At 42.3% G+C, this 18569-nt stretch overlaps 1 pseudogene; it reads right to left on the reverse strand.

The window, feature by feature from the left end:
- LOC120064526 overlaps nucleotides 1-15886 on the reverse strand; it is a 28542-nt pseudogene extending 12656 nt beyond the window's left edge.
- Nucleotides 15887-18569: the final 2683 nt, after the last annotated feature.

Here is an 18569-nt window from a genome sequence, read left to right on the forward strand (position 1 = left end):
TGGCGGTCTGCTTGAAACATGTAGGTATTACAGACTCAGTCAGGGAGAGGTTGAAAAAGTCAGTGAAGACACTTGCCAGTTGGTCCACGCATGCCTTGAGTACACCTCCGGGTAATCCATTTGTCCCCGCGGCTTTGTGAAAGTTGACCTGTTTAAAGGTCTTGCTCACAACGGCTACCGAGAGCGTTATCACACAGTCATCCAGAACAGCTGGTGCTCTTGTGCATGCTTCAGTGTTGCTTGCCTCGAATCGAGCATAAAAGGCATTTAGCTCGTCTGGTAGGCTCGCGTCACTGGGCAGCTCGCATCTGGGTTTCCCTTTGTAGTCCGTAATAGTTTTCAAGCCCTGCCACATCCGACGAGCGTCAGAGCCGGTGTAGTAGGTTTCAATCTTAATCCTGTATTGACGCTTTGCTTGTTGGATGGTTCGTCTGAGGGCATAGCGGGATTTCTTATAGGCGTCCCGCTCCTTGAAAACGGCAGCTCTAGCCTTTAGCTTGATGCGGATGTTGCCTGTAATCCATGGCTTCTGGTTGGGAGATGTACGTACGATCACTGTGGGGACGATGTTGTCGATGCATTTCTCGATGAAGCCGATGACTGAGGTGGTATACTCCTCAATGCCATTGGATGAATCCCGGAACATATTCCATTCTGTGCTAGCAAAACAGCCCTCTAACGTAGCATCCGCGCCATCTGACCACTTACGTATTGAGCAAATTACTGGTACTTCCTGCTTTAGTTTTTGCTTATAAGCAGGAATCAGGAGGATATAATTATGGTTGGATATGCCAAATAGAGGGTGGGGGAGAGCTTTGTATGCATCTCTGTGTGTGGGGTAAAGGTGGTATAGAGTTTTTTTCCCCTCTGGTTGCACATGTGACATGCTGGTAAAAATGTGGTAAAACTGATGTAAGTTTGCCTGCATTAAAGTCCCCGGCCACTAGAAGCGCCGCTTCTGGGTGAGCAATTTCTTGTTTGCTTATGGCCTTATAGAGTTGGTTGAGTGCGCTCTTAGTGCCAGCATCGGTCTGTAGTGGTAAATAGACGGCTACGAATAATATAGATGAGATCTCTCTTGGTAGATAGTGTGTACAGCTTATCATAAGGTACTCATAAGGTACTCTACCTCAGCGATCAATACCTCGAGACTTCTTTAAATATTAGACATTGCGCACCAGCTGTTAATGACAAAAAGACACACACCCCCACCCCTGGTCTTAACACATGTAGCTTCTCTGTTCTGCCGGTGCATTGAAAATCCCTCCAGCTCTATATTGTCCGTGTCGTTGTTCAGCCACAACTCTGTGAAACATTGGATGATACAGTTGTTAATGTCCCGTTGGTAGGATAATCCTAATCGTAGATCATCCATTTTATTTTCCAATAATTGCATGTTAGCAAGTAGAATTAATGGCAATAGAAGTTTACTCGCTCACTTACGGATTCTCAAAAGGCACCCTGATCTGCGTCCTCTTTTTAACGTGGATCTGGGCCTGTTCCCGGGAGAGCATTATATCTTTCTCGTCGGACTCGTTAAAGGAAAAAGCTTCTTCCAGTCCGTGGTGAGTAATCCCATTTCTGTTGTCCAGAAGTTATTTTCGGCCATAAGAGACGGTAGCAGCAACATGAAAATTAGGGAAAAAATAAGTTACAAACAACGCAAAAAAAAGGAACAAAATAGCACAATTGATTACAGCCATGTAAAACGTCAGCCATCCTCTTCGGCGCCATTTTCCATCAAGTCCATATTATGGCAAGAACAGCTCAAATAAGCAAAGAGAAACAACAGTCCATCACTACTTCGAAGACATGAAGGTCAGTGAATGCGGAAAATTTCAAGAACTTTGAAAGTTTCTTCAAGTGCAGATGCAAAAACCATCCAGCGCTATGATGAAACTGGCTCTCATGGAGGACCGCCACAGGAAAGGAAGACCCAGAGTTACCTTTGCTGCAGAGGATAAGTTCATTAGAGTTACCATCCTTAGAAATTGCAGCCCAAATAAATGCTTCACAGAGTGACACACACATCTCAACACCAACTGTTTAGAGGAGGCTGCGTGAATCAGGCCTTAATTGTTGAATTGCTGCAAAGAAACCACTACTAACGGACACCAATAAGAAGAAGAGACTTGCTTGGGCCAAGAAACACGAGCAATCGACATTAGACCGATAGAAATCTGTCCTTTGGTCTGATGAATTCCAATTTGAGATTTTTGGTTCCAACCGCTGTGTCTTTGTGAGACACAGAGTAGGTGAACAGATGATTTCTGCATGTGTGATTCCCACCGTGAAGCATGTTGGAGGAGGTGTGATGGTGCTTTGCTGGTGACACTGTCGCTGATTTATTTAGAATTCAAGGCACACTTAACCAGCATGGCTACCACAGCATTCTGCAGCGATATGCCATCTCATCTGGTTTGCGCTTAGTGGGACTATCATTTGTTTCTCAACAGGACAATGACCCAACACACCTCCAGGCTGTGTAAGGGCTATTTGACCAATAATTATTAAAAAAACAAAAACACCTTTATTTAACCAGGTAAGCTAGTTGAGAAAAAGTTATCATTTACAACTGCGACCTGGCCAAGATAAAGCAAAGCAGTGCGACACAAACAACAACACAGAGTTACAGATTTGTGAACATAATCCCTAGCTGTGTATTGCCGCTTTCCATGTTGTCTGTAGCTTGTGAGGTGTGTAAACACTTTGTTCCTTTTATGAATTTTGTCTTACTGCTTTTTGTTCTATGTTGCTCTGTCTGTATGCTACGTCTTGCTTGTCCTATGTTGCTCTGCGTGTGCTCACTGCTCAATGATTGTTTATATTGTAATTGTTTTCAATAATCTGCCCAGGTCTGCGGTTGAAAATTAGCCGGCTGGCTAAAACCGGCCCTTTTACTGAAACGTTGATTAATGTGCACTGTCCCTGTAAAAATAAAATAAATTCAACTCAACACATGGAATAAACAAGCGTACAGTTAATAACACAAAAGAAAAAAAGAAAGTCTATACACAGTGCGTGCAAATGGCATGAGGAGGTAAGGCAATAAATAGGCCATAGTAGGGAAGTAATTACAATTTAGCAAATTAACACTGGAGTGATAGATGAGCAGATGGTGATGTGCAAGTAGAAATACTGGTGTGCAAAAGAGCAGAAAAGTAAATAAAAACAATATGGGGATGAGGTAGGTAGATTAGGTGGGCTATTTACTGATGGGCTATGTATAGCTGCAGCGATCGGTTAACTGCTCAGATAGCTGATGTTTAAAGTTAGTGAGGGAAATGTAAGTCTCCAGCGATTTTTGCAATTTGTTCCAGTCATTGGCAGCAGAGAACTAGAAGGAAAGGCGGCCAAATGAGGTGTTGGCTTTGGGGATGACCAGTGAGATATACCTGCTGGAGTGCGTGCTACGGATGGGTGTTGTTATCGTGACCAGTGAGCTGAGATAAGGAAGAGCTTTACCTAGCAAAGACTTATAGATGACCTGGAGCCAGTGGGTCTGGCGACGAAAATGTAGCGAGGGCCAGCCGACTAGAGCATACAGGTCGCAGTGGTGGGTGGTATAAGGGGCTTTGGTGACAAAACAGATGGCACTGTGATAGACTGCATCCAGTTTACTGAGTAGAGTGTTGGAGGCTATTTTGTAAATGACATGGCCGAAGTCGAGGATCGGTAGGATAGTCAGGGTATGTTTGGCGGCATGAGTGAAGGAGGCTTTGTTGCGAAATAGGAAGCCAATTCTAGATTTAATTTTGGATTGGAGATGTTTAATATGAGTCTGGAAGGAGAGTTTACAGTCTAGCCAGACACCTAGGTATTTGTAGTTGTCCACATATTCTAAGTCAGAACCGTCCAGAGTAGTGATGCTAGTCGGGCAGGCGGGTGCGGGCAGCGAACGGTTGAAAAGCATGCATTTGGTTTTACTAGCGTTTAAGAGCAGTTGGAGGCCACGGGAGGAGTGTTGTTGGCATTGAAGCTCGTTTGGAGGTTAGTTAACATGGTGTCCAAAGAAGGGCCAGATGTATACAGAATGGTGTCGTCTGCGTAGAGGTGGATCAGGGAATCACCCGCAGCAAGAGCGACATCGTTGATATATACAGAGAAAAGAGTTGGCCCGAGAATTAAACCCTGTGGTACCCCATAGAGGCTGCCGGAGGTCCGGACAACAGGCCCTCCGATTTGACACACTGAACTCTGTCTGAGAAGTAGTTGGTGAACCAGGCAAGGCAGTCATTTGAGAAACCAAGGCTGTTGAGTCTGCCGATAAGAATGCGGTGATTGACAGAGTCGAAAGCCTTGGCCAGGTCGATGAAGACGGCTGCACAGTACTGTCTTTTATCGATGGCGGTTATGATATCGTTTAGGACCTTGAGCGTGGCTAAAGTGCACCCGTGACCAGCTCGAAAACCGGATTGCACAGCAGAGAAGGTACAGTGGGATTTGAAATGGTCAGTGATCTGTTTATTATTTTGGCTTTTGAAGACTTTAGAAAGGCAGGGCAGGATGGATATACGTCTATAACAGTTTGGGTCTAGAGTGTCACCCCCTTTGAAGAGGGGGATGACCGCGGCAGCTTTCCAATCTTTAGGGATCTCGGACGATACGAAAAGGAGGTTGAACAGACTGGTAATAGGGGTTGCAACAATGGCAGTGGATAATTTTAGAAAGGGAGGGTTCAGATTGTCTAGCCCAGCTGATTTGTACGGGTCCAGGTTTTGCAGAACATCTGTTATCTGGATTTGGGTGAAGGAGAAGCTGGGGAGGCTTGGGCAAGTAGCTGCGGGGGGTGCGGAGCTGTTGGCCGGGGTTGGGGTAGCCAGGAGGAAAGCATGGCCAGCCGTAGAGTAATGCTTCTTGAAATTCTCAATTATCGTGGATTTATCGGTGGTGACAGTGTTACCTAGGCTCAGTGCAGTGGGCAGCTGTGAGGAGGTACTCTTGTTCTCCATGGACTTTACAGTGCAAATTTCTGTTTGAAAAAGCTAGCCTTTGCTTTCCTGACTGACTGCGTGTATTGGTTCCTGACTTCCCAATTAGAGTGATGGAGTGCTGCACCAGATGTCCTGGCCTCCACAATCACCCGACCTCAACCCAATTGAGATGGTTTGGGATGAGTTGGACCGCAGAGTAAAGGAAAAGCAGCCAACAAGTGCTCAGCATATGTGGAAACTCCTTCAAGACTGTTGGAAAAAGCATTCCAGGTAAAGCTGGTTGAGAGAATGCCAAGAGTGTGCAAAGCTGTCATCAAGGCAAAGGATGGCTACTTTGAAGATTCTTAAATATATTTTGATTTGTTTAACACTTTTTTGGTTACTCCATGATTCCATATGTGTTATTTCATAGTTTTGATGTATTCACTATTATTCTACAATGTAGAAAATAGTAAAAATAAAGAAAACCCCTTGAATTATTAAGTGTGTCAAAACGTTTGACTGGTACTGTAATTCTGATCTTGGCTTTTTTTGTTTAAATGAAGTGGGAACATCAACAATAATTAGTGCTTTCTCTGGGAAACTCCTTGCAAAAATAGCTTTCTTTCTTCTGATATGGATGACCATGACAGGGAAGTGTCAGTATCACTTCATGGGAAATCTTTATAGTCACTTTTCACATCATACAGTCTAGGGTTCACAACAATAAATACTTCACTTTCCAAATCAAATTCATTTATGAAGCTCTTTTTGCATCAGCAGATGTCACATAGTGCTTATACAGAATCCAGCCTAAAACCCCAAAGAGCAAGCAACTCAGAGGTAGAAGCACGGTGGCTAGGAAAAACTCCCTAGAAAGGCAGGAACCTAGGAAGAAACCTAGAGAGGAACCAGGCTCTGAGCGGGGGCCAATCCTCTTCTCTGGGAGCAATTTTTTCTTCTTCTTTTACCATTATTTAACTAGGCAAGTCAGTTAAGAACAAATTCTTATTTACAATGATGGCCTACCCCGGCAAAACCCTAACCCGGACCACGCTGAGCCAATTGTGCACTGCCCTATGGGACTCCCAATCACGGCCGGTTGTGATACAGCCTGGAATCAAACCAGGGTATGTAGTGACATCTCTAGCACTAGATGCAGTGCCTTAGACCGCTGCGCTACTCGGGAGCCCAATGGCAATGGTCTATTTGCATATAGGCCTACCGCAGCTCTGATTGGTTATGCCACACTGGTCTGTGTAGAGTACGGGCTGAGTCATGCATTTCAATGCAATAGAATCCTACTCCAATGCCTTCTGCCTACAACAAAATCTCTTGCATGGTTAAGTTTTGCATACTAAGTCTTGCATAGTTCGTTTTGTTTAGGTATGTTGCATTGAAAGTGGCTAAAATTACGTTGATTCGATCATAATTCCCACAGTAAAGGGAAACATTGATAGTGTGTACTAATAGGGAAAACTCTAGAAAGTTGAGTTAAGTTCAATCTCCTGCTTATCTGCAAGGGCTGATATTTCTTCTGCACGGAAGTCCCAGGGAGCTGCGCGCCCGTGCGCAGTTTAGAGGGAACATTGCCTAGTGCCTTGCTTTTTTATGTTAGAATTTGGAAAAACAGGGTGGTTGAAAACAATATGGTGGTTGTGTACAAGGAGTTTCACTAGTCCAGCTCTCTCACACCTGTACAGATTTGGGAGAGGAGACAGGGGGAGGTAGCTAATTGAGACTATTGAGATGCTATGCTACACACCTAGGGCTGTTGCGGTGACCGTATTACCTCCACACCGGTCATGACCTCAGTCAAATTCCGTGTACCTGTTGAGTCAAGGTAACTAGGCTTCTCCAAAACAGCTCTCTGATGCCTCTGATGTTCATTAGTAGCCTACCAAACTTGCCAACAGCCAGTCGCTAATGGCCGGTACTCAGCGCTCTATTGTCCCTCTAATCACTCTGACGTCAATGCAAATGCAATTGAAAATCAAATCAAACACTTCCTGAGAGCCCTGGCATTCAGAGTTTGAGCGGAATAGGATCACCTGTTGAGCAGCGAGAGCCAGCTCCTCATAGCTCATTGACGCATTGAATAAGTGTTCCTGTTGTGCATTTCTATATGCTATGCAATTGCGTGAGAAAACAGCGTTTTGATGGCCTCTATTAAAAAGAGGAGGATCCCATCAGCTTTCTATAGGAAAAGCCTACTATATTTATTTCTCAACTTTCCATATATAAAGCACATTACTTCGCTTTACAACTGGAGTAGCCTACCTGGCTGAACCGCAGGAAAAGCGTCTTCCATTTGCTATTCGAGTGCATACGGTATCACCGCCTGGTACCTCAACTGTTCCGCCCACAACCGCAAGGCTCTCCAGAGGGTAGTGAGGTCTGCACAACGCATCACCGGGAGCAAACTACCTGCCCTCCAAGACACCTACACCACCCGATGTCACAGGAAGGCCAAAAAGATCATCAAGGACAACAACCACCCGAGCCACTGCCTGTTCACCCCGCTATCATCCAGAAGGCAAGGTCAGTACAGGTGCATCAAAGCGGGGACCGAGAGACTGAAAAACAGCTTCTATCTCAAGGCCGTCAGACTGTTAAACAGCCATCACTAACATTGAGGGGCTGCTGCCAACATACTGACTCAACTCTAGCCACTTTAATAATGGAATAATTAATGTAATAAATGTAATACTAGCCACTTTAAACAATGCCACTTTATATAATGTTTACATACCCTACATTATTCATCTCATATGTATATACTGTACTCTTTACCATCTACTGCATCTTGCCTATGCCGTTCGGCCATCACTGTGAAGGCCTCTATGAAAGGAGTGGCACTGAGGTAAAACCATGGGGGGATTAAACATTCACCACACACACACCTTCCCAGGTAAAGGTGATCTCGTCTCTCTGGCCACAGAAGGACTGTGTCTGTATGTGTGTGTGTTTAAGCCTCAAGGCGATGATAAGGGTGGAATTTCAGTGGTTAGCTAGTTGTTAGGAGACTGAGGGAAGAGGGGGTAAAGTCCATAAGGTTCTCTAATACTTCTTTAAGACTGAACAAGGACTGGACTGCAATAAAATGTTGTGTTGCAACCTAGAGATTAGAACCTGAAGGTTACAAATGTTACTGTTGGAATGGATGGGTTATTCCCTTGTGCAAACACAAAAAGTACTGGCCTCAGACAGGGAGAGAGCATCCTGTTCCCTATGCTGTGCAGTGCTCTGGCCAAAAGGAATGGGATTAGGGCGCCATATTGGACACAGCCTTGGTGTTTAGGGTAGTGCTGTACTGACCGGTTGAGATATGATGCAGCGCTTCCAGTTCTGGAGCCGGGAGAAGACGTTGCTGGGCAACAGGCAGGAGGTGGAGCTACTGAGGATCATGCCCTCTCCCACGTGACTCCTGAAAGACAATCTGCTTGTCCTCAATCTCCTCAAACACACTCTCCTGTACACACAGACACACACACACACACGTTTGTTGAGCAGAGACAATGTGACAGTGAAGTTAACACATTTTCCCATTGCAGTGGCAACAGACCTTCAGTGCAACATTATAAACAAATATTAGGACATACAATGTAAAGGCCGATGAGAACAAACATGGTGTACTTTCAAAATATATTTTTTTTTGCTGGAAAAGGGTTCTACTTCACACAAAAAACAGCTTTCCTAGCTACTTGCATATGGCTGTGTCGTAAACTAAGTTATGGCACATGATCTGAGATTCCAGACACAACATGTCACATATACTGAACATAAATATAAATGCAACAAGATTTTACTGAGTTACAGTTCATATAAGGAAATCAGTCAATTTAAATAAATTCATTAGGCCCTAATCTATGGCTTTCACATGACTCGGAATACATATATGCATTGGTTGGTCACAGATACCTTTACAAAATAATTATGGGCGTGGATCAGAAAACCAGTCAGTATCTGGTGTGACCACCATTTGCCTCATGCAACGCGACACATCTCCTTCGCATAGAGTTGATCAGGTTGTCGATTGTGTAATGTTGTCCCACTCCTCTTCAATGGCTGTGTGAAGTGGAACTTGCTGTCGTACATGTCTATCCAGAGCATCTCAAACATGCTCAAAGGGTGACATGTCTGTTGAGTATGCAGACCAAGAACTGGGACAATTTTAGCATCCAGGAATTGTGTACAGATCCTTGCGACATCGGGCCGTGCATTATCATGCTGAAACATGCGGTGATTAAGGTGGATGAATGGCACGACAATGGGCCTCAGGATCTCGTCACGGTACCACTGTGCATTCAAATTGCCATCGATAAAATGCAGTTGTGTTCGTTGTCCGTAGTTTATGCCTGCCCATACCATCCATAATCCCACCATGGGAGCGCACTGTTCATAACATTGGCATAAACAAAACGCTCGCCCACACGACGCCTTACATGTGGTCTGCGGTTGTGAGGCTGGTCGGCCGTACGGCCAAATTCTCTAAAACAACGATGGAGGCAGCTTATGGTAGAGAAATTAACATTAAATTCTTTAGCAACAGCTCTGCCGGACATTCCTGCAGTCAGCATGCCAATTGCACGCTCCCTCAAAACATCTGGGCATTGTGTTGTGTGACAAAACTGCACATTTTAGAGTGGCCTTTTATTGTCCCCAGCACAAGCGTTTAATCAGCTTGCCACACATGTCAGGTGGATTGATGATCTTGGCAAAGGAGAAATGGTCACTAACAGAGATGTAAACAAATTTGTGCACAAAATTTGAGAGAAATACACTTTTTGTCCGCATGGAACATTTCTGGGACTTTTATTTCAGCTCATGAAACCAACACTTTACATGTTGCGTTTATATTTTTGTTCAGTGTAGTTCTACGATGTGATATTCCTATAAGACGACCTATTTCTTAAAGTAACTGCCCAGTGGTTCCAGGTTTCTATGAAATATGACCTATAATTACTTACAATGAGTGAAATAGTTTTCCTTGCAATTTTTTAAATTAAGTTTGTTAAAAAGCTGATTTTCTGTGTTGGAATGGTGTGGGCGTACTCCAACAACAGAATGGTCATAAAAAATATTCACGCAAGTAGACCGCTTATTGGCCAGCTCATCCTCCTCTAGACCGCTGATTGGCTAGCTCATCCTCCTCAGGGAGATGACATCATGTTCTATGAGGAAATAGCAAGCATTCTTGAAACGGTCTGAGATACAAATGTTTTTTCTCCTATTTATGCTTTGGCCACAAGGTTGACAGAATATTAACTTTTAAAAGTGACATTTTGACTGGGCAGTTACTTTAAGACTGAAAAGGAATATTAGGGCATGATCATGTTTTTACTGAAAAAGATTCTGTAAGCTATAAAAACAAAGAGAGTCTCACACTCCATATATATAACCTCCCAGTAATCTATTGGGTAAAAAAACACCAACGTCTCGGCATCACCAATGCCTTCTTCTGGGTGCGACTGTCTTTGTTTTCATAGCTTACAGTTTATTCCCCTTTAGTCAGCACCTCAACACAAAATACTTTTCTCTGGGTGTGTGCCAGCTCATGCTTTTTATTAGACTGAAAATGTCACATCTACAATGACTCAGGAATGGTGGTTTACAAAATATGTTTCCCAGCTATCCTCATGATCCCCAGTCACAAGAGGGTTATGTACACTGCTGACACTAGTGTTTCAATACAAATACAAACCACATTGAGAAAAACATGACATGATTCGATGTGGTCATCGCTTCTTAATTAATTAATACAGAACACTGCTTGTGCTTAGTCCTGTTATGTATCGCTCATCACAATCATATGCACAGACAAATGTCTCTCTCTACCTCACAATGCTCTTTCACCTTCTAACTAAACTAACCAGCTTGGATATACTACACAATGGCCGCAGGGCAGCTTAACACCTCCAGGTATTTCTCTCTAAGCCCTGATGGCGCTCTTGTGGGCAGGTAAGGTAAGGTGTGTTGGCCAGTCACCCTTGCAATGGTTACTATGTCTTTATTAGTAAAATAATAACTCCATGACAAAGTCGCACGTCACCAGATTAAACTAGCAGCAGTAACTGGCTGGGTCAGTGGCATACATGACACATTCACAAATAAAATGGTATGTCCCTCACATAAAGAGAGAGACAAAAAACAACAATTACCCACTGAGGCGGGACACATTTTGCCTAAAATATTTCACTCATATAAGTCTTAAGCGGGGAAAACGATTATAAAGCCTATTCATCCACAATAAGGTTAGAATGAAAGGCGGAGTGAACTGCTGTCAGTGAGGAAATGTATCTGAACCAGGAAAGTGTGGTCTCAGATGGTGACAGGAGATACTCTGAATATTTCGTAACAGAATTTCCCTGTAACTCTCTAAAACACCCTCTATTGTTCTCCTCCACAATGTGACATGATGGTACGTTCCTGAAAGGCTTAATCATTACAGTGTATCGATTAAAACTATGTGAAATACCATGTATCAATCGCCCCCTTGACCCCTGTCTATTTTGGCTTGAAGACCACACTTCCTGGCTCGCGTGGTGTACTTGTGAGCATGTTCAGAGCGTGACTAAGACCAGATGAAAGAATTAATTCAATGGTCATGTGGACTCTCCCATAGCCATATCCTCCTACACCTTCCATAACAAGAAATGTCTGAAAGTCAACCCTTCTAAGGAAGGGATGGGCAAACTGAATCTTGACAGTGTCCTGGCTTTTGTTCTAAATGATTGAGATCAGAGTATGTGAGCGGATCGGAGCAAGGAGTGGAGCGTGCCCAATTCTACTGGAGCAAGTTTCCCAAAGGCTGGAACGTCGGCCTTCTCGCCCACTCCAATTTCGCTCCAGTAGCACTCACTTCACGAGCTCAGTGTATGCCAGGCACAGCAGAAAGGAACGAGGTGGGTAGCTAGCTAAGTTGGTCATTGTAGCAAAGTTTTTATAAAGTGAAAATCAGATCTCTTAAAAGTTTCCTTAATTTTCGTTCTATACAATAGGCCATCATTGATTTTGGCTCAATATGCCTGGCATATTACCTCTTTCAAGGAGCTTTCCGTTTTGATAGGGTTATTTTACCTAAAATCCTTTAGGCCTACCTACAGAAAAAAACACATACTCATCCCTGCCCAGCCTGGCAAGAGTGTCCCAAGGGTGTTTAGCATTCCCAGTGGCTCTGCAAGCACTGAGCGCATATTCTCCGCTGCTGGCATGCTCTCCAGGCACCATCACCTGAGCCTGAAAGCAGTGACTCAGGCCAAACTCATGTTTCTAAAAATTAATTTCAAAGGCACTGTAGATTGCGCCTAATAAGGTATTTTTTGTTTAATTTGAATTTAATTCTAATTAAGTCACAGACAATATATTTGAATTTGGAGCAGCAGTTTTTTTCCTTTGAGCGAGGAGTATTTGGAAAGGACGTGGAGTTCCGGAGCGTTGTGCAAGCACCACTCCATGAGCGATGAGCAGGATTTCCGACCGCTCAACTCCGCTCACATTCTCTGATTGAGATGCATCCTAGCAAATTGTTATTTCTATTTCAGCATAAAAGGGCATTTTCCTCAAAGATGATACTCATACCAGTCAGCCTACTGTACCTGGACGAAGAAGGCTCCCGCTAGCGCCTGAGGGAGGTCGTGGCTGCTCAGTAGGGCTAGCTGCTCTGAGGCACTCAGCTGCCCCCTCAGCATGTGGGCTTCCTGCAGTTCCTCAAGCTGTTTCCTGGGCCACCACACAAGGAAACTGGGTTAACACACACACACACACTCGCAGGCGCACCCACAACCCAAGGTCTTTTTCAATGACCCATAACTATACAGAAACGTATTGACTTCTGGAATATGAAGGAGAGTCATTGCGTGTCACCTGACTACATAATTAATACACTATAACACTGTGTCTGTACCGTTCCGATTGATCCCATTACAAAAAACATGGGAGACCGGCAAAACACAATAACAACAGACAGGTTGAGAACTTTACCACATTATGAATGGGCTGAACATTAGTGGTTTCACTAGACTGCATCGTCTACCTGACGGCCTTTATGTAAATACAATGACAGTCAATAACAGAGAAACGTCAAACTGAAGTGAAACCTCAGGGCACATATCTGAACTCAGTGTAACCATGAAGAGAACTGAATGTTACCAGGTTGGTTCTCGAGCCAACAATATATGCACTGGTCCATTCCCTATGCTTTCGAGGCTGATTTTCATACTGTCATTTCAAAGTGAAGTAAATTAAAACTTTATACGTAAACATGTCTTTCCGGTAGCTCTACGCTGAGGCCAGTGGTATGAGGGATGGAGTTGTTTCAGTGGTGTGTGTCAGTTTGTTTAATAGGTAACCAAGCAAGATAGACTCTAAAAGCTCAAGAATGCCCCCTACTGTCCAAAAGATTGTTGTTGTTTTTTTACCCATCTGCATTTGAGCAAACCTTAGTATAAAAGTGCAAAATAGCATGGTATAGAGAAGGGTTTCCCAATCCTCTCCTCTGGGACCACCAGATGTTTGACTTATAGCACAAATTTGTTGGAAAGTACTGGTATAGAAACCTGAAGACAAGACATACTGTGGCTCAAACTGTTAGGATATACTGTAGCAAATAGCTATTTATTTGACTTCATCATATCACAGCAGGTCTGGGATTTGTTTACAGTCATGAACAATTAGCAGGTTGTTATTTATAAATACTTTTAGAGACCAACCTCAAAGTGTCTGTACAGTATGATGCTGAATGTGAAACTCTTCTAAATGAATCATAACAGAATATTTCTGGACTAGGCTAGTAGTTCTCTCCCTAATGTGTAAGAACCTTTTCCCATCATCCAGAGCCTTGAACTTAACATACCCTGGGTTAAAGTTAAACCAAAGATTTCTATCACTAACCCAAGATAGACCAGAGCCTGTTGTTTTCAATGGGAGCAAATTAATCATAGTGGGCAGAACATGCAAGAAGGCGGGCAGTGCCAAGCAGGAGCTAGTGAGATCCTATTGGTGCATTCTAGCATTTATTTGCATATTTCTGTGACGTATGTGTGTGTGTGTGTGCGCAATAATTGAATTCGCCCTTGCACTCCTTCCAAACAACGCACTTTTTTAGAAACTTTGGCAAAGGGTAAAGTCTACAAAACACTCTGCTTGTCTCCGATTCTAGTTTTGGCCACTGGGCTTCTTCTCATCACCATATTTGGTAGTGAGTGAAAACGCCAACCGGATGCTTTACATTTATACATCCGGTGAAATATCTGTGGATAAATCCTATTACATATACTTAAAAATAATAATAAAGCGTCATGTCGTATTGTTCAACCATGTTTTTAACACGGTACTACAATATGGTTGTTGACTGATTTATATATATTTTTATTTTAGAAGAATAATTAAGGAGTGGGGTAATGCCCATTTTTTGGCTTTATTGAAGAGATAGTAAAGTGTTGGAAAGACGGGGAAGATAGGGGAAGTCAAAGGGCAGCGGGACAGATTTTAATCCATGCCGACTCTGTCATACATGTGTGTCGGGGTCAGCAGCCGTAACCGGCCACACAGGGGTTATACAGTTAAAAGGATTCACTGATCATGTTTTGTTCTTGTGCCTTCAGTGTGAGTGCAAAAAGGACTGAGGGGTATTTATGTCATATATGAGTTGTTATGTGTGAGTTGATGTTGTTATGAGACATTTTGTTAATGTTTCGCCTTATTTTCCAGGACTGACCTGACCTCCTGGAAGGCCCTGGCAGCCTGGCCAGGCTGGTTGTCATAGATCTTCACTCTGTAGCCCCCACTCATAAACACCATGGCCCAGGAGCGTCCAATCAACCCACTGAAATACACACAACAACAGAGCTAACATTTATCTTTAATATCCCCCAAGGGAAATTTGGTTTGCCCCGGAATGGCTACATGTATTTTATGATAAATAAAATCCCTAAGTGGTCCTGTGTGGCTCAGTTGGTAGAGCATGGCCCTTGCAGCACCAGGGTTGTGGGTTTGATTCCAGCTAAGGCCACTCATACAGAAATGTATGAACACACTACTTACTGTAAGTTGCTTCGATATAAGCATATGCTAAATTGCAAATGTATTATATATATATACAGTGTACAAAACATTCATATTGCAACTCAATATTAGGAAGATATTCTTAATGTTTTGTACATAGTATAATAGGAGTGGTCATTGATTTGGGGGTCAGTCCAAATCCACAAGTGAATTTAAAAATGAACAATAATGAAGTCAAAATGTAAACCTTGTTGTATGACAAGCACTCTAATTGTTCAACAGTGACAGTGCAGACATTTTGATTGCCCTCAACATCCCTCAGGATTGTCCAGAAATGGTGAGTAGAGAAGGAGGCAGGAATAACAGGAAGCAAAGGACAAAAAGTGATGACTGTTTTTAAAAGAAACTGCCAGCATCATCAATATAGGCATATGATGGCCATATGAGTGGGCTATTGTTTTGTACTACTATATTAGATTCTAAATGTTCATCAAAACAAAAATACATTTTCAACCAGATATCATGATCACATCATATGCCTGCCTATAGTTAGCACAACATCCTGACCTGATATGGCACATTCCGTGTAGCTATACAGTAGTTAGCTAGAAAATAAAGATAAAGACAAAGTATTCTCTCTAGTATTGACTTGGCACATGCACAACAAATATGAATACAGTATCTGTAACGCCAAATATTCAGTGTCATGAAAATTAACTAATTTGTTTACTTTAATTTAGTTGGTGATCAGCCTACCCTACTCTAGCGCGAAGTTCAAATGCATAAGCAAGTACTGTTCATAGCTAATGTTAGATCAATGAGCTAACGTTAGATCCTGTAGAATAGTCGCTACTAGCTAACTAGCCAGTTACTGGAGCAAGATTGGTTAGACAGATAAAGCTCGTAAAATGTGAGGTTTCTGCTCACCTGCCAATAACTGTAATGGTCTTCGCCTCAGAGGAACTCATTTTGCAGGTTTGCTTAGCAGTACATTATTGCAATATTGTAAATTCTCAAAAAAGTCTGCATGCAAAAGTCCTACAACGCCCCTGCTAGTCACGTGATTGTACAGTGCCTTAAAATGTTCAAAATAAAAAAGAGAGAACAAAATACATCATCATTCATCAATTTACCGATTTGCATAATTTTATTAATCATGTGGTAATGCTCTCGGTCATACTTTTGACATTCTAAGCTGATAACATTGGATAAAAGAGACGAGCTAGGGTTTCCACACTGACTATATCGTAAAAATTCATGAAATCGAAAATGTGCTTTTTGGTCTTAATTTAAAGTTATGGTTAGGTGTAAGGCTAGCAGTGTGGTGAGGGTTAAGGTTATGTTTAAAATACAATTTTAAGAAGATAAATTGTAGACATAAGCGTGGTGTAAATTCAGATATTAGATAAAAGAGGAGATGGGAATCCCATTCGCCAATGAATGGAGGAACATATAGCGCCCCACCCAGAAGGCTGTCGACCAATCGCGTTCACGTTGTCATGCTGCGTCAAGCGGTTGCTAAACTAATCGTCAAGCAATCCCTTCTGAAAGTCAGGGAATGAGTCAAGAATATGGAGCGAGATACCTGCCAAAAGGTTGAACGTACGTATCGTTAGGGTTGTAAGAAAATCCATAAGTAAAATGTTAGGATAATAAGAAAAGCCATGTGTGAAACATGAAACGTAAACGTGAAATGTAATCAGTGAACATACAAACACCATGTTACAATTATGGACTAACATTTTAGGCTTGAACAAATCTTGTATTGCAATTCTGATGTACAATAATACCTTTCAGAGTTTTGGCAGTTTCATCTAAACAACAAAGAAAACGTACACCAAAAGGACTGTGAGGAGTGCTATGTGAACAAGCATAACCTCTTGGGTAGGGGGCAGTATTTTCACGTCCGGATGAAAAGCGTGCCCAAAGTAAACTGTCTGTTACTCAGGCCCAGAAGCTAGGATATGCATATAATTGGTAGATTTGGATAGAAAACACTCTAACGTTTCTAAAACTGTATGTCTGTGAGTGTTAGTAGTGTTTCCAAGCGCGTGGAAGAGAGTGCGTTCTTTGGTATTTTTCTCCGGTAAAGACAATAACGATTCTCCGTCTTAAATTTTATAGTTTATTTATTTTAGGTTTGATTTTCAATGTTGTTTGACTTGTTTGGAAAAGTTTATTAGTAACGTTTGGGATTAATTTTGTATGCATTTTGATAGAGGGAAACTGGGTGGATTATTGACTGAAGCGCGCCAGCTAAACTGAGTTTTTATGGATATAAAGAAAGACATTATCGAACAAAAGGACCATTTGTGATGTATCTGGGACCTTTTGGAGTGCCAACAGAAGAAGATCAAAGGTAAGGCATTTATTATATCGCTATTTCTGACTTTTGTGGCGCACCTGCCTGGTTGAAATGTTTTTCATGCTTTTGTATGCGGGGCGCTGTCCTCAGATAATCACATGGTGTGCTTTCGCCGTAAAGCCTTTTTGAAATCTGACACAGCGGCTGGATTAACAAGAAATTAAGCCTTATTTTGATGAATTACACTTGTGATTTTATGAAAGTTAAATATTTATAATTCTGTAGTTTGAATTTCGCGCTCTGCAATTTCACCAGATGTTGGCCAGATGGGACGCTACCGTCCCACCTGCCCATAAGAAGATAACACAGTATTAAAAAAACGGAATTAAGGGAAACCAGAAAAAGGTATCCTGCACATTTTCAAGTTAAAAGTCTCCATTCTCTATTACTCCTCAGTTGAGTTTGCCACCGCGAGTCTAGATAGCACTAGCTGTATTATGTGAAGTGAAGTTTCAGTCCGCTAGGTGTATCTCTACAGGCTGGGCATATCTCTGGATGACGTGGACGTCCCCATGCACGCACCATATAAAAATATGACTAATTCAATATTGCACCATCCCATTCTCTGGGCTCTGTCTGCAATCATAACCAGTAGTATCTACCAGGAATAATGAAACATAACCTGTAGTATCTACCAGGAATAATGAATCATAACCAGTAGTATCTACCTGGAATAATGAATCATAACCAGTAGTATCTACCAGGAATAATGAAACAGAATAATAACAGATGTTTGGTGAATCTATGAATTATGTGTGACCACTGGAGTCTTTGCCACTTTAATATGAATTTAAAATAATTTGACATGATTTATATGAATCAGGTCATGAACATATGGACTTTGAAATGAACGTCCCCATGCACGCACCATATAAAAATATGACTAATTCAATATTGGACCATCCCATTCTCTGGGCTCTGTCTGCAATCATAACCAGTAGTATCTACCAGGAATAATGAAACATAACCAGTAGTATCTACCTGGAATAATGAATCATAACCAGTAGTATCTACCAGGAATAATGAAACAGAATAATAACAGATGTTTGGTGAATCTATGAATTATGTGTGACCACTGGAGTCTTTGCCACTTTAATATGAATTTAAAATAATTTGACATGATTTATATGAATCAGGTCATGAACATATGGACTTTGAAATGAACAAGGGAGAGGTTAAACGTAGGCTAAGTCTGGCATAAACGTATTCCCACACTTTACAATAACTCTGTTGCAGTGATTTTAGGTAGTCTCCGTACAGGCTATTCCCTCCATCGTGACACTGCT

Source organism: Salvelinus namaycush, chromosome 19 (assembly GCF_016432855.1).
Source record: "Salvelinus namaycush isolate Seneca chromosome 19, SaNama_1.0, whole genome shotgun sequence".
Classification (NCBI taxonomy): domain Eukaryota; kingdom Metazoa; phylum Chordata; class Actinopteri; order Salmoniformes; family Salmonidae; genus Salvelinus; species Salvelinus namaycush.